This window comes from Lampetra fluviatilis, chromosome 31 (genome assembly GCF_964198595.1).
Source record: "Lampetra fluviatilis chromosome 31, kcLamFluv1.1, whole genome shotgun sequence".
Classification (NCBI taxonomy): domain Eukaryota; kingdom Metazoa; phylum Chordata; class Hyperoartia; order Petromyzontiformes; family Petromyzontidae; genus Lampetra; species Lampetra fluviatilis.
In genome coordinates, this window is record NC_136305.1 from 1,741,144 (window position 1) to 1,763,196 (window position 22,053).

Genomic DNA, 22,053 nt, shown 5'->3' on the forward strand with positions numbered 1-22,053 from the left:
GACAATATAATGGCAGGTCATCTCATGCCCCAAGAACGGCGTTGCCGATGTAAGCGAGATTTCCGCGTCTTGTCTGCGTGTGTGTCGAGGGAGCGCTCGGGAATAAATCCGAGAACCGACGGGGCCAGTGGACAGGCAGGTGTGCCTCCACGAGGCGGACACGTTTGCACTCTTGGCCGCGTTTCACCGCAAACAGTCACCATCAAATCATCGCCTTCCATTGCCGCCGCTTCCTCGTAAACGTTTTTGCTCGCGCGCGTGCCCCGGGTCCCGGGTCCTGGCTGCTTTGCGTTGGAGCCATGTCTGTCGCAGGAACGGCCCTTTATGAGCGCTTGTCCAAAAAAAAACATTTCGAATTCCACTGCAAGATTATGATTTTTTTTATCTGTAACCCGGGCAAATGGCCACGGTCTCAACACACCCCACGTTTCAGCTGTACATAAAAAAAATAACAAAACAAAAACAAGCTTGTTGATTTGACAAGTTGGCCTTTTTCGTGTTAGCTTTCATACGATTGGATGTTTGAAAATCCACATTGTCAAATATTGAGGTTGCCACCACCATCATGATTTGCCCGGATCAATCGATCTACTGCTGGATGAAGTCCTCCCCACCGCGACCATCCCTCACAGTCTCGCTATGCGAAATCCACCGATTGCCTTTGCACGAGCAGATATTAATCGTTCCATCGCTTGCGCGGTGGACGTCCCCTCGGGCGTGTCCCCCCTCCTGGCCGTCACTGCGTCGTCGTGCCGGACCCGCACGCTGCTCGTCCTGCCCGAGCGCGGCCGACGCCACTCTCGTGTAAACGACCTGCGCACTACAAGGTGGACAATTTTCGTGTTCGTGTCAATCCGGTTGCGTGTTTTAAACATCACAAGTGTCAAGAAGTAAGGTCCGCCGCCGCCCCCCGCCCCCCCATTTAACAAAAGAACAGGATGAACATTTGGAAATTTAAAAATAAGGTTTTATTTTAATCAGCTTTTGTTCGTTGACGTTCAAGCGCTCACTCTGAAGAGCACGCTGCTGCCCCCCCCATCCTCCCCCTCCTGGCACTCGCAATTTGTTTGCCGTTGTTGACGACAAAAGACGCGCGTTTGGTCCCCGTCATTCAGACGGCCAAATTGCTGCCAATAATCGTCGTTAATTCCATTGCCCCTCGGGCAGAGCCCACGGTTCGGCCAAGTTGCACAATCTCCACAAGGAGCAGCCCTCGCCGCTATACCCCGCTCCTCCCCACTCTTCCCCGCTCCACCCCACTTTACCCCATTCCACCCCGCTCCACCCCGCTCCACCCCGCTCTACCCCACTCCACCCTGCTCCACCCCGCTCCACCCTAGTTCAGTCCTCCTCCCCCCCCCCCTTCCATCACGGCAGCTTACGGGCGTTATGAGTGCCCCGCATGATTACTGTTTTCGCCCGGGCGGCGACAGGATTTGGCGCCGTACGCAGTGAGGGGGCGGAGGGGAGGATAGCGAGTGGAGGAAGGGGGGGGGTCTGGAGGAATGTTGCTGTGGCGAGGCGGCTCGCTGGACGCATAGCTGCGTGTCTGCGCGTCGGCGGTGGCGGCGGTGGCGCCACCGTAAAGTCGCGGTCGGCACTCCTCACGTAAATTACGCGCCGGGCTGCGGTTTCTAGAGGCCTCTGTTGCGAGCGACCGAGCCTGGCGCTTTGACGTTGACAAATCAATTGCGCCGAGTTTGTGTGAGCCGAGGTTGCGAGTGCGTGCGTGCGTGGGGAAGTTGTATCCGGAGTGTTTAGGGCGCTGTGCTGTACCACCACTAATCTGGGTTAGATTCCTGGCTGTGATGCTTACTGCCTGCAGATATCGGGAACGGGAGTCTGTGTTCTCAGGTCTCCGCTAATATGCGAGAGGCTTTGGTTCAGCAGTAGATAGACCATGGCTCATACCGATGGTCAATGAGCAGTGTGGCAAAACTCGGCCGCAAACTTCCAAGCTGTTGACAAATGTATTGATAATTACAATGTCCACGTGAATGAAGCCTGATCCTGATATTGGCACTGTCGTTTGCAGATGTGTAAAATCAATTAATTATCAAATTAATGAATGATTACATTTTTAAAAATACGAATAGCAAAGAAACTAATTTATAATATACAATAACTTTAATAATATGCATTTGCATGTATTATTGATTAAGTTCTTGGTGCACAAAATCTAACAGTCTTAAGATAACAGGGTAATGTTCGTATTCTGAAGCTATTACCAAATATTACAGAAGTTTTACAGCGTAACAGATAACAGCAGTAATCGTAAAATGCAGGTCAATCGAAATCACATTCAGCGTTGGGAATAATTACGAAGGTTGCCTGTGAATCACCCTCTAAAACAATTACCATCGCGCCAGAATCGATCGACAAAATACACACTTATATTCCCACACTTGTCTCGCTCATAAAAGACAAGCTGCGAAATCGATGATGCGGCGACGATGCGGTGATAGCACGCGCAAGAAAAACCCCGACGCCCTCACCGCGTCTCGGGGCGCAACTTAAACAAATTATATCGAAAAAAATATAACAACGTGGACGGGGGGGGGGGATATAAAAGGATTCTCTTTAACTCGGGGTCACGGGACATGAATCCACAGCCTGGCAGGTTCATCTCTTAAAGGACCCATCGGGGTTTCGCGCGAAGTGTAAACGTAATTCGCTAATATAAATTCTCCCACCGCGCGCTCGCCGTAAAACGGCTCACGTGCTGGCTAACAGCCGTGTAATCACCGTGCTGTTCCCACGCTTCCCGCTCCCCCATCGGTCGCTCCCCACTCTCTCCCCACGCTGACGGCCGCGCTCGCTCGCTCGCTCTCGGAGCACCGGGGCCCCGGGTGACGACGGGCGCCGGAACGAGACTCCGTCCTCCGCGCGCTGCGGTCGTGTTCCGTTCCGCCCGAGCCGTTGCGTGTTGGGATTGATTTGATTTTGTTTTGTAATTGCTCGTGGGGCTTCGGTCCTTCGGTCCTTGGGGTTGTTGGATATCGCGTTTATAGGGAGCCATCGTTCCGTGTTCGTGCGAGACACCGGTGGAGCAGTGGTTAGCATACAAGGCTGTGAGCCCGGTGATCTTTGTTCAATTCCCGCTCGCGGCCAATATCAGTGGCTAACGGAACCGGTCCTGCGACTCGTGTAGGTCAACTCACCATGAAATTTGTACCCGGTACGATGTGGAAACTGGCCAGATGTGGTGTTGGCCATCCACCCCCTCGTGTGCCATGCCAGCCGTCATAGGTACTCAATAAGAGCATTTGCCCCAACAGTCCTTTGTAGCCGATACGGGGGTGGGGGGGGGGGGGTCTTTGTCTTTGAGACGCCTATAAACGGGAGCATATTAAATGGTGTGTGCATGAGGCAGCACAGCAAGTAGGTGATCTTGTATTTAAAGGTTACCTCTGTGGAATTTGAACATTCCCCTTCGTTTATGGGGTTTTCTCACAAGCGCTCCAGTTTTTCGTCCACACACACAAGAATACCGAAGTAGCGATCGACCGAACATCTTAAAGGCAGGGCCCTCGCTAAAACAGACCCCCGGCGGTGTGTGTGGTGAAGCTGTCGCTCTGCGAGGGTAGATCCGCTGCTGTTGTCATTACACAGATCGGCGTCGCGATGACGCGCTCGCCCCTCCGTGCGCGCGCCCCTTGATGGCGGCTTTTGTGACGGCCCCCCCGGATCTCTTTGTCAATTTCTTTCCCAAAAGAACCTTGCTCTTGGCGAGGGCTGTGTTGTAAAATACACGTGGTGTTTTTCGCCGTGGAAATAAACCTTTTTGAGCCACTATTAAGGGACGGGCCCAGGTGTCTAAGCCCGTGGATTGACAGCGAGTTAGGGCTGTGCTTCAAACAAAAACAGTATTAGCCAGCTGCCGCATCAACAAGGTTTTTTTAAAAAGTAAAAATACTCGCGAGCAGGGACGGGACGAGGGGGCGGCTGAGAGAAACGCACGTCCGTCCACTTTGCGGGTAATAACCCTCGTAATATTTTGTGCGTTAATGCCAAACAACTGACATTTTTTGGGATAGAATTTAAGGTGTGTGTGTGCGCAGTGCACGGTCAGTGTTATTTACACGTCACATTGAAAGTAAATTAGAAGCGTTTTTAATGCGAGGTGCGTACGTTTACAAACGTCCGACATTTTATGAATGCAGTCGATGCAACCCGCGTCCTTCAGCGGTGGAATATAACTTTTGCTCAGTTTAACATGTAGGCTTTCGCGACCAATATCTCCCATAGTCCAGGTTTTTTTAGTTGGATCGCGTAAATATAAATGTGTCGTTAAACCCGCCACCACCCGACACAGCCAATTGGTAAGGTTTGTCACGTAAACAGAACATGCCCATTCGTTACTTGAACAGCACACCAGTATGTTGGAGAGCAAATCTATTGTAAATGTTGTGGATTTGCTCTCTAACACGTGACAAACCTTACTAATTGCCTGTGTCGGGTGGTGGCGGGTTTGCGTGATCTAACCCAAAAATCCTCGATTATGAACTTTTGCTCAAGGAAGATGAATTTAAAGCTCTTAACTTGTCGCTACACAACCGAGGCTGTGAGTCCCAGGTTGCGCGATTTTATTCGTAAGATTTATTGACGTTGAACGAGGTTTTAACTTTTCTTTTAGGACATCACGAGGACGCTCGCGAACGTCAATTGAAAGTCTTTGTTTTTCATTCACGAAGCTTCAAACTCACGTGCGCCACGCACCCTCCGTACGTAGCTGCAATTCAATAGCCGTTTGCTCTTTGGACTGCGTCCCCCTTTGCTAGTAGTTTAACTCTTCATGAATGCATCACGTCAATTAAAAGTTGACGCGTTCAGAACCAGTGGTGTAACGACGCATCGGTCCATCGATTTAATATCAGCTCACGAAACGCGCATCGTAGCATGTGTGTGGGAGCCGGCGCGTGTCGATTCCTACACACGGCGTACTTGAGGGGGGTTCACATGATGCCCCCTCTTCTGGAGCCGCTACAGTGTAAAACGAATAATAATAATAATAGATTGTTAAATGAAATTGCGACCCGGGATCACGGATATTCATTGAAAGGCGAAAGTGGCGTGCGGGGGGGGGGGTGAGATTATTACACCGCTCTTTAAAATGACCTTGGACATGTGAAGGAACGAGAACGAGCGAAACTTACGCAGCCAGGGCAGCTGCTAAACCGATAGATTCATGGCATTGCTGATTACTGCTGGGCTCGACTCGGTGGCAAAAATTATATTAGCGATGGGCTTTACCCCTAACTTACTTCACAGCGACAAACGTCCTCCTTTTAGCCGTTTTCAGACTGTTGGGGGCACGTGCTGTTAGTGAGCACACGGAGGGGGGGGGCGGTGGTGTGACCGCCTTTGTCTTCCCAGTGCTGACGATTACACACGCACAAATTTAAGGGGGCAGGCCCCAGCACCGGTTCAGGATATCACTCGCCACTGACGTTGGCCGTGGCCAGGAATCTACGAGTGCACACACACACACGCGCGCACACGCACACACGTACACACGTACACACGTACACACATACACACGCACACGCGCACACGCACACACGTACACACGTACACACGAGGTTGTGCGTGCACGTGCAACGGTGGCATAGCCATGTGTCGGCTGCACCGCCCCCCTCCCTTCACCTTGCCCCCTCCCCCTTTCCCGTTTTAATTTTAAATATTTTTTGTTTATCCCCACGGGGAATGTGCCGTGCGGAACGCAGAGCCCTTCCAGGTGAGCCCTTCAAAGAGGGGGGGGGGGGGGGGGCACGCGCGTTCCGTCCTCCCAGAATTCCCGGCTGATCCCACCTGCTGACCCCGGAGAAGCCCCGTCCACCCCCTTTCCTCCAAAGCGTTTCCTAAAAAACGCGCGGCTGTGGTGGGCTGGCCCCGGCTGACGGCCGCCCCTGACATGTTTTCCCTCCGGCCTCTCCGGCCTGCACCTTCCGCGGGGACCGTCTGCCCCCCTCCCCCCCCCTCCGTGCGCGCTCGCCGGCTCGCTCGTTGAACCGCGAGCCTGATGCTCGTGGGAAAAAAATTCGCGGATCGCGGAGAACGATTCTCGCTCGGAATGCCCCGGCCGCACAGAAGAAAAGGGTTTTGTTGTCTGAGGTCCCCTGCACTTATTTTCATCCGTCACACGCTTAATTCGCCGCAACAGTCATATTAAAATCACATTTGTGTGCCGCATTTAAATGTCGGCTTGTCTGCCAGATTTCAATTGCACGTTAAGCGCTTTTGGGTTTGTATTTTTTTTTTCTTTTGAGTACGCGCAATTTTTCTCCCCCTATTACAATAAAAAACACGATTTCTTTTAAGTTTTTTTTTCGCCGAGCAAAAGTTTAATGCACTACACTTGCGGCAAAGACTTTTAAACATAACAGCTTGTGGGCAAGTAGAAATCCACTCACTCCAATCGCCGCGGTTACTCTTCATGTCGGCTGCTTTTTCATCTCACCGCCGAGGCTCATCTAACAAGTGATCGCGTTATTTAGCGGCGCGCAAAATAATAACGGCGCCTTTGGTGCAACATGAGACGGCCCCCGTGCGCGCGGTGCCTCAGTTGTAACCGCGGGGAGGCCGCGCCGCTCGTAATTAAGCTCGCGAGATGAATGGCGCGAGATGAAGAGCCCCCCGGACGGGTCGCGGCAGCGCCACGAGGGTGCCGCGGTGGTGTGCGACCTGTTCGCTGCGCGAGCGGTGGTGGTGGTGTCGTAGTCTTCGTCGTAGTCTTCGTCGTAGTCTTCTTCGTCGTCTTCGTCGTCCGTGCATTTGTTTGTTGTGGCCGTTGTGGGGGCCCCGTGCAGATCGTCAGCTCTTTGGAGGAGGGATGGGCGGACGGGCCTGGAGGGAGGGCCGCAGGAATTTTATGAGCAGGAAACCGCCGTCGTTGAAGCGGAATTCGCTGTCACCAGCGGGCGCCTAGGGGGCCACTGGCGACGGCCAGTGTGTGTGTGTGCGTGTGTTCGCTCGGTTATTATTATTAAGGCATTCAAGCGTCTCTAACTTGCCATCTTACATTCACCCCAGTCCTGTGTTGTTCATGCCCCTTAATTGTTTTATGATTGTCATTGATTTTTCTTTTAATCTGTATTGTCAGAAAATGTGTCAACACTGTTTAAGAAATTGAACCTGCATGCAAAAGCCGGAAGGCCCACAATGCATCGTGAGACGACAAAGAACATCGTGTAGGCAAAGTTATTTGCCCTCAAAAGGCCAATGGCTGATCCTCTGCATGATCACATTTGGAATCCCAGAGTCCCCCTTGAGCGATTGAATACATTTTTATTTTTGTCATCACGCTTGACGACTCCGTAGTTGGTAGCATTTCTAGGAATGCGCTCGGGGTATCGTGTAAGCGTCTCGTTTCTCCAATGTAACCCAGCACTACAGCTGTGTTGGCTCGGCGCTCCAACGTAGGCATTATGCACCAAGCACACCCTGGCTTTACAGCTTTGTCTGAACTGCTGTCACTTGAAAAAATATGGCGCTTAGAGCCCGGCTCTCTTTAATTGAACAACAAAGCTCCCGGCAATCTTGGTTTTTTACTGCGTGTCGCAAATTATTGAGCTATTTATGACATAAAATTTAATCAAAGCCCTTTGCCGTTTTCAAGGTGAGACACATGATCCTTTTAGCAAGCTACATTCTGTTTTCAAATTCAACTTTTATTTTTTTTGCAAGTTGCGCGCAATTCTGGCGGTTTGCGCGACGCCGCGTCTGCGTAACGCGCCACCGAGTCACAAACCTGGCGCCGGGGCAGATTTCAAGATTTATTCAAGTTTTTTTTGGCGCGTTTCCGCCAAAAACACCACTCCGCTTCTCACACTGCCACCGCCACTGCCGCCACTGCCGCCGCCGCCTCACGAGGATGAGGAGCTCATCTCGGAGCACGCTCACGCCCATTAGAATTATGACCCTGGCCTGCTCGTGGTACTTTGTCACGCGCCTAATTACAGGCGACATTTGAAGTTTCGGTATGTCCCCTGCCGCCAACCCCCCCTCCCCAATCGTGCCCGCGCACGCTGCCTGCGCTTCTCCTTCCCCGCTGCGTCGCTCCCTCCCCGCGTTCATTAGGAGGGCCTGGCGGCGACGATGGCAGCGTTAGCACCGCAGAACTTTACATCATAATAGCGGCGCGACCAAGCGTGTGTGTGTGCGTGCGAGCGTGCGTGTGCGCGTGCATGTGCGCGTGCGTACGTGCGTGGGCAACGGGGCTCAGACGGTCGGGGTTCGGTGTCGCGTCACTCCGAGTGAAGCCCCTCTACCCGCGGGCAAAGCCTAATTTGTAGGTAGGGAATGTAAAGGAGACCCGTTTTGCGCGGTCGAGATGTGATGCACGGGACGCGCGGAGGCTTTTGTTTGCGCTTTATTGAGGTGGGGACGCCGTAGGCTGTCGGCAGTCGAGACCCCCCCCCCCACCCCGAGCTGACGGACGGACAGGCGATTTGAATCGCTAAACGTGGGGCGAGCCTGGTGGCATTGGCAGCGTCAAAACAACCCATTGTTGCATTCGAACGGCAAGCACTTGAAAGAATAGGAATTATAAATATACCACGCGCACTCACACACACTGCTGCTGTGATGAAGGGCCCGTGCCCATAATGAAGGCAGGTGTTGATTCAAGTCTCGGTCGGGGTTTTTGTTTATTGATTCATGGGGCGGCGTGCGAACCACTGTGACACTGACGCCACGTTCTGGCATTCACACACGCACATACGCACACTCGAGCGCGTGCGGTGTGTCTCATCGCGAGCGTCCGCTGCGCTGGGGCGGAGTGGCGACTCCGCACGACGCGTGGAGCTGCAGGTCCCTGAACCCCTGCCACTCCCTCCCACCGGCCCCCACCATCATCATCGCTCCTCCGCGCGCCCCCTTAGCTGTGGCCGCGGCCGTGGAGAGATAAGTGCGGCCCATGTGGGCCGAGCCGCGCGCGCCGAGAGGGCAGACCCAGGGGCGGCATCGCCCACGGAGAGGATAGCTCCGCAAGCCCCATCGATCCGTGGAGCCTTTTTTAATTTGCCGCTGTTTTCTATCTCCCCCCAAACCCCCCCAAACCCCCCTCTCGCTCTCGCGCTCTCTCGCTCTCTTTCTGTTGTGCCGCTCGGCCCAGTGATATCGTGCAAAGTGATGTATTTTTGGGTGGCGGCAGGAGAGAAGTGGAGTGAAAAATGAAGAAAAAAACACCACCACCCCATGTCTGCTAGCGAGGCCCTGGGACTGTGCGGGTTGGCGGGACGTGCTACAGAATCACAACGAGCGCGGCTGTGCACATCCTGTAATGCCTGGTGCGCTAACATGAAATCATTTCTGACGCCAAGCCTCGGACTGCGTCGAAAAGACTTCTGCTTAATTTGGCACGTGGCATTTTGAGCAAAATTGCCTTTTGAATGACAATCGCTATTGCAAAAGTTGAGCAGTAAAATTACTTGAGGATTTTTTAAAATAAATGATATATTTTTACTTGCCAAAGCTCAAGTGCGTAATTGTATATTTGATGCATGAGGGGGGTGGGGGGGGCGCAGATGTTGGCACACTTAAAATGTATTTACATTTGTTCTGTTGCCAGTGTAATGATTTGGCGGTCATTACCACAATCTCCTTCTTCATCATCGTTGTTGACTAATTTTACCAAGAGTTTATACAACCAGCGTCCCACACAGCACTGACGATCACACACACAACTAATTGTGATTCATGAGCCACCGTCTATGCTGCCCGCCTTCACCAACCGGCACTTTCCGGCATGGTGATGTCAGGTCAAAATAACTCCCATGACCCGCACGGTGTGGGCAGTCCCTCATCCAGCAGTGGATTGGCAAAAGGGCTGTACATGTATGAGAATTGAAATCTGTCAAAACGAATACCAATGAGGAACCTGGTCAAAGCTGACTGGGGACCACTATAATGAGGCTGTAGAAAGATTGGCGAGTCGAATTCCCGCGATACCAGACTTTTGTTGTCACCGTTTTGTTGGCCTCTTTACTGCAGCCGCCATGAAGAGCATCCCCAAAGGCTTCCGGAAATAATCCACTCCCTGCTGGACAAAAGGAACCCAGGACCTGCTCCAACAGGACAACCAGTTGTAAATGTCCTGCTAGAGTCTTTAGACTCAGCTAGACGTCAGCGGTGGATTGAGTGAATTGAAGGGCCTGGACTTCACAGACTCCAGCTGCCGTGCCTGGGCCCCACTCCAACCTATCTCGGAATGAAGCTGGGCCGCACGCGAACCTTCACCTGAAAAACGTAGCGTCAAGACCAAAACAAGGAACAACCTTATCCAAAAACTGCAAAGCACGAGCTGGGGAGCATCAGCACTGGTGCTACGCACATCAACGATGGCCCTCGTGTTCTCTGTAGCCGAGTACTGTGCACCGCTATGGACCAGAAGTAGTCGCCCACTCGACTTGTTGATGTCCAATTGAACACTGCAATGCGGTGTTTCACTTGAACCCTCAAGTCGACCCCAACACTCTTTCCACCCACCCATCCGCCACAACTCTGCAACCCTCCGGGAAGTCGTGCGAATCGAGAAAAACTGTCGCCCCTTCCCCTTAATCAGGACCTCGGAAACGTCCCTCGTCAGCGCTTGAAGTGACACAGCAAGGCCCTTTTGCATTCGTGCCACTTAACCTTCAAAGTGCGCGTTCAATCCCAATGAAGCTTGGAAAGCTGTAGGGAGTAAAAAATAACTCCCTACAACAGAAGATACCTGATTTTGATCTTCCGCGAAGCTCATGGTCCACCTTAAACCACAGACGCACAAACCATGGCAGATGCAAATACCTGATGCACAAATGGAAAAGAAAAATCTGCAGTGTGCGACTGTAGTCATCCAGAACAGATCGTACAATATATATATAATGGTGAAATTCCCGATCCACAAATCCGAGAGAGACAAAGCGATACTCTGCTGCTCCTGACACGGTTGTCTGGCTTGACCACCTGAATGTGAAATTGGCATTGTTACTCTGCATCAGCTGTACGAAAGAAGAAGTGATGCAGTCCAACTACAACTCCGGTTTGAAAAGAATTAGGAGCACCGGCCGACTTAATTCTTAACGTCGGTGTATTCGCAAACAACAGCGGGACCAGTTACGCTTCGCATTGCCAAAAATGTGCTATTAAAGACCGGTCTAACAAGCCAACGAGTTTTCTGGCCTGTGATTTCCAATATTTCCCGTTCCAATTCATCTAAATAATACGCCGCCACTCTGTGGACACATCCACCGTCGAGCGAGCGGTGTCGCCTGCCAAGCAGCGCGGACCACTAAAGGTCCCACGGCATCGCTTGCAATTGTAGGCCATTATGTATCTGGGGCACGGCCAAATTTGAAGAATTACCGGCAATTACTAAATTGTGCCTTGCCGAGTGCTATAGCTGCGGCTCTACGCCACCCCCCACCTCCCACCCTGCACTGGGAAGGGGGGTGTCCCCTGCGCGGGTGAGAGCGACGATGATGACCGTTTATTTTATTTGTGGAACGTCTGGTGGATAATGGATGAAGGCGTGAGGTCACTCGCGCCGCAGCTCCACGCTTTGCGTGGGGTTAGACTCGTAAATTGACCTGCGGTAGCGGCGGTGGTAAGGACAACAATGCGCAGCCGGGGAGCGAGTCCGTTAGCGAGCGTGTAAATGAACTGTCTGCCGTTAAATGGATTTCCAGCACAAACTTCCTGGCCACTTCGCATTATTGCCGTATAAAACACTGCTCTCTGCTACTTTAACTGATCATGAGCGCAGAAGTGCAAAGGGTACGAATTTTTTAATTAAAGTGGCTCGCCATGTTTACATGGCGATAAGTCCTGACGGAGCCAAAATATTGACTCAGCGCCCCCATCTGTTTTCCTGAGCATCTATTTTATTTCCTTCTCAATGAGCTAACCATTACGGCAATAAAAAAAAAAGACCTACACTAAAAACCTGACTTGTGACGCAGGGAATAGGCCTCCTGTGGGTTTAAATAAAGTGCGGAGGTGGCGCTCAGTGGGCTAATGTTATTGCCCATGTCATAGACACTGAACCAGCATCACTTATGAATCCAGGTCTTAGTCACCCGTGACTCGACCTTGTTTTTAAGTGGAGTGATTTTCATTTCAGGGTTGCATTGGAGACTGCCTGGAAATACCAGGTGGTCGTTGGCTTGGACTGCAAGGCAGCCAGAAGATTATAGCACAGCGATGGATTCTTGAATTTCTGACTATAACTGGGTTGTCCGGTTTTCTCCCACATTAAATCAAAGACTCATTTATGGAATCCCAATGCAGGATCTCGGTGAGACTTTGTTATTAATTGTGTCATCCCAGATACTAAAACTAAACAAAACTAGTTTTAATTTTACCAGGTAAGGCCCCCCAGTGAGCTTTATAGCTCTTTTTCAGAAGCGACCTGGCCACAAATGATAGCTCAACGAAGTAGCTTATGTGGAAATGTATAGCAGCCAAATACCCTTCAATACCTGTTAATTATAAATGTAGAATGAAAAAGCGGAGGACCCAGAGAAAAATCCAGTTGACAGGGAGAATGAACATGCAACTCCAAATATACAACAGGCGTCAGTGTCGAGCTCAAACCCACAACCCCTTGTATACGAGGCGAGGTAGTTAACATCTCGCCACCATGGCGCCACTAATGACTGCCCAGGAAAATATCTTCTGCTATTTAAAGTGTTTCGAGTTAAATTTGTCGAAACTATAGACACGTGGCACAGTGTGAAGGGAACGTTATTCATGGTGTGGGTTGGGAGGCCTGCTGTTGAAGTGGTTCTGCGGCTTCTCTTCCGGGGTAGTTCCCTCCCGTGACGTTCCGATGCTTTTCTCAAAAGGCCGTGCTGAGTCTTTGTGCGCGTAAAAGTGATGAAGTGTGACACACACTTTTGGCTTGAAAAGTGCTGATATATAACGTCATGAAAGTGAGGAAACTTCCCGTGACATCAAATTCTTTCGCTAAGCCTGATACAGAACGTTTTTGACGGATGATGGGAAATTTCCTTCCGATTTTCCTGATTCATCCGAAAATCGGTCGACGCGTGTCATCCCTGGTGCATGCATCTTTACGATGCTGTCGTCCTCAACGAATGCGTAATATAATTTTTATTCCCCCGACCCCCCCACGAGCCCAGACGCGTCTCTCTGTGAAAGTAAACGTTTTTGCGAGGCGAGCATCATTAGCGCTCCCCCCACCCGCCACCCGGCGGTCCCCGGGAGAAATTGGCGAGCGCGGCGGTGGCAGGAGGTGATGGCGGTGGCGGCGGCGGCAGAGCGATGGGCCCTCCTCGCGGACGCGTGATGGATTGCGCAGAGACATGGAGGGTCTCTCAACTCTGACTCTATCCTATTAATCGTCCGCCTCGCTCGCTCGCGTGCGTGCCGCTCGCCCGCTCTCCGCCCGGCCTCTCTCTCTCTCTCCGGCTAGAGCCATCCTCTCGGACATTGTTGGCTGGGGGGGGTGGGGAGGAGAAAGAAATGCGACCACGGTTATGGATTAAATTTCGACCACCCGGTCTCTTCTTCACTGCCGAGGATCTTTACTTATTAAATCAAAATTAGTTTTTGCTCTCGCCGTTTGTTACTGCTGCTGTTGCTGCTCTCGGCTCTCAGAGAACTGCCGCGCGGTTCTAGATGCGGTTAACTCTTGATTATTTGTGCACGGATTATACGGATAACCGGTTAACCGTGCTTGGGATATAATAAATACACTGTCCGCATGCGCGCCTGTTGAATAATTAGTTGCACCTCGGCCGTAGTGGGTCAGTGGTTCAGACTGCAAACGTAGTAAACTTTGGTGGGGCAATGGGTTGTCACGGTGGTTGTGTGGCGGACCAAGGAGTTGTGGTAGCTTGTTGTTGCGTCAGAATATGGTTTCCTGCGCAGTGTTGTCTTCGTGGCCTTGAATCGGCACGTTGTGATTGCTGCTTCCGTGCCGGCGAGTCCGTGTGTTGCTGCACAATGTCGCGGGGGTCACCGTGCCATTATTGGGACCGCGTCACTTGGGCACGGACCCTCCGGTCCAACCCCGCGTCGGCAGCTTTTCAATCACCCACGCGTGTACGAGGCAGAGCACTAATTACTAACTAGGACCCCGCGCCAACTTAATCAGCGCGAGCGCCCGTGATTGAGCATCCAGACCACTTGCCGAGGAGTGAGTAAAACGTGCGTGTGCTAAGACACACACGCACACATGCACAGAGGGTTTATTTTTAAGATTTATAATACGACGCACAATTCGGATTTTATTTTTGTAACCATCTACCCGTGACTGCCTGTTACACCACATCATCACCCGGGATTCGCCGGAACTCGTGTGATCTGGATGGGTAATCACCGTGCACAAAGAGGTTGTTCTAGGCCGTGTGGCTACGCTCTGGGTAACAGAGGGCCGTGCAGCTTAAACACATCGTCGTCTCTGCTCGCACGACTACTTGGGATCCTTGCACGAAATGCGCCTTACAAATGTAAATTATAATATCACTGCGCTCCTCTATCCACTAATCCTCGATGATCAGCGTAGTGAAGTATCGCCAAACAATCACCTCCACAACTCGCAGGGTGTGGCCGAGGCTTTCATCCGGCGGCGGATTGACAAATGCGACCACAATTCACGATGCTCTTTCGATAGGTGAGCGTGCACGTCCAGTTCATTTGAGGAAGAGGGATTTTTCACGTGTCTGCGTGCGTGCGTGACTCATTTCAATGTCTATCGCAGCATATTGCTCGGGCATTTAAAAGATAAATACAAACATGCCTGAGTATTTACGTATGTTGATGTTTCCACATTGGTCCAACTCTGTGCGCTTGAACCGACTGCTGCACCAGCCACTATTATCACAAAAACAAACAAGGGTGCAAGTAAATCAATACCAATTTACAACCACAAATCTTCGTGCAAAAGCCACGGTTTAAAACCCAACAGAGCCTCGGTCCCATGATTGATCGCGGCTTCATGAACCAAATTATAAATATAAATGAATAACTCATGATTACTCTCGACATTTCCTTCCTTCTACTTACGATTAACTATCAGTTATTTCAGGTAATAGGGGGGGGGGGGCAGGGGGGAGCTGAATTAAACAAAATCACAGATAACGCAAAACACACGTCTGGCTGTAGACACATTGGTTTTCTTGCATAGACTGGGAGTAGAATTGTAGTAAAGATGTAGAATCGTATTATTCCTTCTTAAAATAATGAGTTCACTTGCAATTGTCTGTTACAAGAGTAATGGACTAAAAGTTAAAAGTGTTTAACAACTAAACGAGCATGCACCCATATTTTTTTTTCTCGCAAGCATTGTTAATCCGCAACCTGTGCAAGCCGCCCACGGATAATGGAGAGTGAACCGCATTCCCTGGTCTCCCTTGCAAAAGAGACATCTCATCACGACCGTTTTTCTGCTTCTGAAGAGGCGAAATTGAATTTAACGCAATATCTGGAAAGCATCTACAAATAAACCCGCTGCTCTTTGTGCGCCTGCCGTCAAGAGCGCTACAGCCCACGGCCCGACTGGGGCTTATCGGCCCGCCCGGCTGGCTCGCGAAATTTAAAGGGACAGCCGTGCCCCTCAGCCGGTGGGATCCGCGACCTCGTCCCCTGGGTGCCGAGGCTTTGAACGTCCGTCCCAGGCGGCCGTTTGCGCGTCGTCGTCGCGGTGGTCTCGGCAGCGTGAAAAAAACGAAAAGCCCGTCACTCCCGCGGGCGAAGGCACAGATGTTAGGCCCTGCTGTCCCTCACGCTTGCTCGTGCGCGTGTGTGCATGCGTCATGCACGACCACCCCTCTTCTTTTTGTTGTCGTTTCCCCGGAGTCAACAGCTTTGTGCCGGTGCCGCGTCCAATTAGAGACTCGCAGTTGCTGCTGGTGGCGCCGGTTGCTTCTCCACGTCCTGCTGAGAAGGCAACTCCAGCAGCAGCAGCAGCATCACCGGGCCATCGGTGGTTGAGTGGACACGTGTGTGAGAGAGTTTGAAGTGTGAGAGTGGGTGGTGTGAGAGTGTGTGTGTGAGGGACGTGGGGAGCGTTAGTGTAGCAGTTAGTGCATGACGCTCACAGTCACCAACATTGGTGCAAAACTTCTGAACTGGTCCTGGGCCTCCCCTAGGTGGACTCAGCCTCAAATTAGTATCTGGTGCGATGTGTGAAATATCGCCATTGAGGAGACATAGGCGGCCGGGCGTAGTGCTGGCCACCCGACCCCTCATGTACCGTGCCGGCCTTCATAGGTGTCCTCTAACAGCACTTGCCCCAACAGTCGGATGAGGCTATATTGGGGATCTTTCTCTTTGTTTGTTTTGTGAGATAGTACTCTGTGTGAGCTTGTGGTGTCGTAGTAAGTAGGCGCTTGCTAAAGTAGGTGCTCACCATAAGGTTTAATGGGGCACCGTGGCTTTTGTGTGTGTGCTTGTGTACGGTGTCTTGTTGTGAACAAGTGTTTGCAGGCATAGAACTGCTGGGGCTCATCTACATTCATGGAGGGCCCTCGTTTTTTGTTTACTCAAGGCAGCCTCGGTGAGCCCGACCGAGTCTGTGAACACAGCAATTACTTTGTTTATCCATTTGCAAACTAAGTTTCACTGTCGGCGCCCCTCGTTTAGAGCCAGCCGCTCACGCGATAAACCGAGAGCATCTAATCGCACGGGGGACAAACAAAAGTTTTCGAAAAAAATGTTGTGATAAAAGACGATGGGAAAAAAAGGAGCAAGTTTGAGAGCAGTAACAACCATAGCAGTGGCAGCAGCGGCAAATAACCGGCGATTCCATCTGAAATGACAATGCTGGGCTTGTGTTGCAGGGCATGAAAATGATGTACAGCACTTGCTTGACACGAAACGCACACACACAAAAAAGGCTCCTTTCATTGAGCACAGGGAGCGGGGGGGAACATTTTCAGACTCCGCTGAAAGATGACGTGCCGAGAAATTGGGCACGCCGAGCGCTATATCGCATCTGTGCACACGATTCCCCCCGTGTGCGTGCGTCGCGTTTGGGGGAAACAAACGGAGGAGGAAGAGGAGGGTGAAGCCAGGGAGGGAGTGCAGGGACACCTTTGCATTTATCAGGCGGCAAAGTTTGAAGGGTCCTCCTCTCGAGTTGTGGGTGCGCCGCTTTTTTATTTGCGGAAATTGCGAGGCGGTTCTCTGCGCGCCCCTCACATCTCGGCGTGCGCGGGGGAGATACTTTGGGTGGGATTTATGTCGGGGGCGTCCCTCCACCACCCCCCCCCTTCCCCGTCATTTGTGGCAGCTGAGCGGTGCGGTCGAACGTAACGGAAGCGTTCCCGAACGATCACAGCAGCGGCGCTGACGAACGCCTGGGACTCTGAAATCTCGATGCGACGAGTCTCGCCAATGCCACGTCGCACAAGTGCAGGTTTCATCATCATCGTCATGATGATCATCATCATCATCCGCTGTAAGCCATCCACTGCTGGATGAAGGCCAGATTCGTGTATGCTGTATTGTGCAAGTTTAAAGGGATAAAAGCGTCTTCCAAGTGGGTTTGTATAATTTAATTAGCCTAGCTCAAACTGCTAATTATAATAATTCTACAATGGAAACCCTGTAGAATGATGTAAATGAGCTTCCGTCGGGACTCTGACTAAAGCCATAGCATTTTTTCAATCACATTTTATATCATAGGGCCCTTGAGACAGATTCACGTTTCCTGCATTCATATTTAATGTTAGACTAATCAAAGTGAGATGTGATCTGAATATGCCTACGGTTTCTCTACAGGTTCGTGACATGTGGCTTAATTTAAAAGCTTGATTAATCAAATTGTATTGGGTTGTACGCAGAATTGAGAATGGGCAACAAAAAGCCAGTTTACCCTGTACGCAAACTCGTACATCTATGGATGTACAAATGCTAGTAGGAAATGCTCTTGTATGGTAAATGTTGTGGGTTTACTCTCCAACACACTGGTGTGCTGTACTAGTAACGAATTGGCATCTTCTGTTTACGTGACGCAATTTAATAATTGGCTGTGTCGGGTGGTGGCGGGTTTAACGACACATATTTACGCGATCTATCCCCAAAAACCTCTTATGGAGGACATCTCATCGTTAGTCCTGCTCTTTTTACATCCAGGTCTACAATCATGCAATTTAGTTCCCGATTTCCCCATGTAAATGTAGTTCACGGCAGCAGCAGCAGCAGCAGCAGGGAATCCAACCGCCGTTTCTGCGCTAACTGGCGAACGCGCCGACAGTCGGCTCCGCCCCGCCGTTGGAGGGTCCACGACACATACTCCCAGCCGCTACTTGGCCGTTACAAGCAAGCGGACGTTACGAGCGAGCGGACGTTCCGGCAGGGAAATCGGCAACACGTCGGCCTGTGGCGCGACCCGCGTCCCTCACCGCAACGGGAGCGGGAGCCCAGTCAATAAACGGCATCGTGGGGGGGGCGGTGAGTGGGTGGGGGGGCAGTGGGGGGTGGGTGTGGGGGAGGCGGGTGGGCTGAGCCACTCATTTGGGTTGAAGGCGTACGGGTGGATGAGGAAGGTGGAGGGGGCTCCAGTGGTGGGGTGGGGGGGGGTGTTCAGCAGGGGTGGGGGCAGCAGTTTGGGGTGATTATATGAGGAGCCGTCAGCGGAGGAGACGTGGAGAGAGGAAGGGCACGTCAGGGCGATAAGAGTGATGGGACCGTCGCACTCCTCACAATCTCTCTGCTGATGAATGAACAGCCGAGGCCCAACGGGAGTCCGGGCAGATGTTAGATCATGTGATCTGTAACCCTGGCTGTGCTGCACCGCCACCACGCCTTGCGGGGGAGAGAGGACGCGTGGGGTTGTCGCGCACGCACGCGCGTGTGCACAAGTCGACAAATTTTCCTTCATTGTCTCTCTTTGTCTCTCGCTCTCTTAGCGTGCCGCTCGTCCTCCCTCTGTCTTGCAAAGTGGCTCCTTTGTTTTGTCAATATCGTCCCTTCTGTTGAGTGCGCTTGGGGAAAAAAATCATTCAGACAAGTGCACGCGCGGGGTAATATAGTCTTAACGCACTCGCTCGCTTAACGCTATAGATTTCTGTCGCCGAGTTTGTGCCTTTTCCAGTAATTGAACTTGACGCCCGGCAAAAACTCTTTGTAAGTTGTTGTGCACCGAAGCCGTTGCCACTCAGGCTTTTGAAATACGGCGCTGCATATGATCCTCGACACATCGCCACACCGCCGCTGACTTCGGGCCCAGTTCACGAATTTCACGAGAACGCGTAGACAAAATGGACAAATGCCCGATGGCAGATACTAACACGTAATAACGTGATCGTGTTCTACCGTTGCTTTTCTTAATTTGAATAACCTTAACTAAGTTACCAAGAATCTTTCCGAATAATGGCGTGCGTTTAAACAAACTTAAGACGGCACGTCAATTTATTGGGGCTGCTTTTCCAACCGAGTGGATGGATCCGGGGACTGGCTGTCTGTGCCGTCGGATGGAAAACGGTTAACCAACAAAACAGAAAGCGCACTTGTTTTTTGTTCTTTTTTTGTCCCCCGCCGCTCCCTATCATCTAGCGGTTGTTTCAGCAAAGCCACGCTCGTGTGGGTCAGTGCTCCCCGCTGATGGATACTCCAGATGAAGCTTCATTATCGGTAGCCGCTTTATTACCCGGGGCTCTAATCCCCTTCCCTCCCCGCTGCCCGTCCCAGTGAGACAATAACCCGCGGCTCCCTAAATGAACTGCCCAAAACAAACCCAAATTACAAGCCGCACTTAAATGGATTGGAAGAGGCTACTTAAGGCTCAATATTTTTCACCGGCGGAATTCCTGCACAAGAGCCGAGGAGGGTGGGGAGACTGATTATTAGCGCGCTCGTTTGTCGCATGGCTGTCGTGTTGACGCTGTGGCGCAGGTGTGCCGAGTGCCGGGCTTGATGATTAAATTTTAACGGTTTGGGGGGGGCGGCGGAGGAGGAGGTGGTTGGAGCTAATGGCTCTGTTTGCGCCGTGTCGTCGAACGAGGGGGGGTTTGGGGCGGCGCGCGCGCGTGACGAGCGGAGGGTACTTCCGCGGCAGTGGGGACGCAGCCGGAGGTCGGGCGGATCGGCGCTGTCCTTCGCCGCTATCATCAGTGGCAGCACTGTTAGTAATTTACCGTTTGGCCATTAGCATTGGTGTAAATTAAAGCCCGGCTTCGTCGTTCTAACAATAACACCTTTTGCAACTTGTTAACTGTGCCAATTTGCACAACCGCTGTTTGTTACAATTGACGTCCGTCTGCGTCCCCGCTATTAATGCAGTAGTCGCGACGATAACGGCGAAGTAACACGATGCAGTTTGGAGATAAAGAGCGTGTAAATGTAACCGCATCTCCAGACGCTGTGAGCACCAACATCATGTACTCGTTTAAGGCTCGGTCAACCCATGGGAATTGAATTCAGGTCACCGGGCTCACAGTCCAGCGCACTAACCACTACGACCGTGCCACTTTCACCAGCCTACACCGACCAGTGTGGTGAAGTATGATCAAACAGTTTCCTTGACGGACACGACATGGGGAGGTCTTCATCCCGCAGTTTATTGAAAAAGGCTTGAATAATTATTACCATCATCGTGATCAGGATAGATTTATTTTTTGTTTGCTATCGTCAGGAGTCGAACCTAGGCAATCGAGATCGTAGTGTAATGTCCTAGCCACTGTGCCACCACACTGCATTTTTTTTTTTGCTAGATTAATACTTTGTCACCTTGAAAGAAAAAAAGATCAGAACAATTTGCCCAAGAGGCCTTTGACTTGAATAAGGCCAGTCAGCTGAATATTGATATATTCCTTATTGTTCCTCAGCGTTATTTTAAAAATAAAACAATTTCCTTTTTTATTTTTGTATCTAACCTTGTTATTTATCACGTTAGTTCACTGAAGCGGTGACATTTTACCACCACTCTCCTGGTTAAGGTCAGTCGAGACAAATAAACGAGGAGCCCTGCTTAGCAGGGGAGCTTGCGGTGATGAAACGGCCGCTTGGCGGTGCTGCCCCTCCCCGTGCCTCGTCACGCGCCTGCCGTTCGAATGCCAAGCGCCCTTTTGGCCCCCCGTGACCTCACAATGAGAACCGGGGTGCAGAGGTCTCTCTTCATTTCGCTTATAAATCGATTCCGCTCGCCAGAGCAAGCTGTTGGTCGGTGTCACGCCTGCGCTGCACACCTCGTAAATCTCTACGGGGACGAGGAAGTGAGCCAGCGAGCCAGCGAGCCAGCGAGCGCGTGAATGAATGTATGAGTGAGCTTCCAGGTGAGCGAGCTAGTGTGAGTGAAGCGAGTGTGCGAGCGAACGAGCGTGTTGAGTGAATGCGTGAGTGAAGTGAATACGCTCAAGTGATTGGGCGAGCGAGTGTGCGGGCGAGCGAGTGTGTTAATGTCGGGATGAGCGAGGGTGTGAGTGCGTTTGCAGGTGATAGTGAGTGTGCGGGCGGATGTTTTTTTCCACCTTTTGTGAACCGTCGTGCGGTGTTAGAAGGGAGTTTAACAGCTCGTGAGTGTTGGGTTGGGAATTGAGTAGTCGGGCCAGAGGCGCCCAGCCACCAGGCTAAATTGGATAGTGGGCCCCATTTCATTTTTTGCACCAGGGCCCATGCCATCTAGATTAGGGCATGAGATTATATTTGCAAGCTGTGTGATTTTACTTGAATCGGCGTGCATAAACATTAAGTCTTATTTAGATTATTGTTGTATACGTACTGTGTGTGTAACAACAACGGCAACAACAGCAATAGCTGCCATTTGTCACAAAGTGGCGGTGATGTCAGCACAGCGCTTGTGCCAGGTTAGGTGTACTTGAGGCCACGTGAAGTGTCGAAGGCTCGCTGACAAGAGGTCATGGAACAGACCCAGGTGTGATAGGCTGACGGACCGAAATTATTGGTATACAAACACACACACACACTGTGAACGTGTGCTTGAATGTGACCATTCACTCTTGAGAGTTTCGAGTCAAAGTGCTCAACGGATTCCCCCGTACGCTTGGTGCCACCTGCAGGTGGCCGCTGTCACTGCAGCGGCTAATCGAGTGAGCCTCGCCGAGAGCGGATGGGAGATCCACGGCAGAGGTCGCAACCGGGTAC

General features: G+C 51.5%; 1 protein-coding gene across 1 annotated transcript in view; it reads left to right on the forward strand.

The window, feature by feature from the left end:
• The window catches only part of OLA1 (Obg like ATPase 1), a 67,305-nt gene that overhangs the window by 40,479 nt on the left and 4,773 nt on the right, over nt 1-22,053 (forward strand). The gene's annotated exons all lie outside the window — the stretch shown is intronic.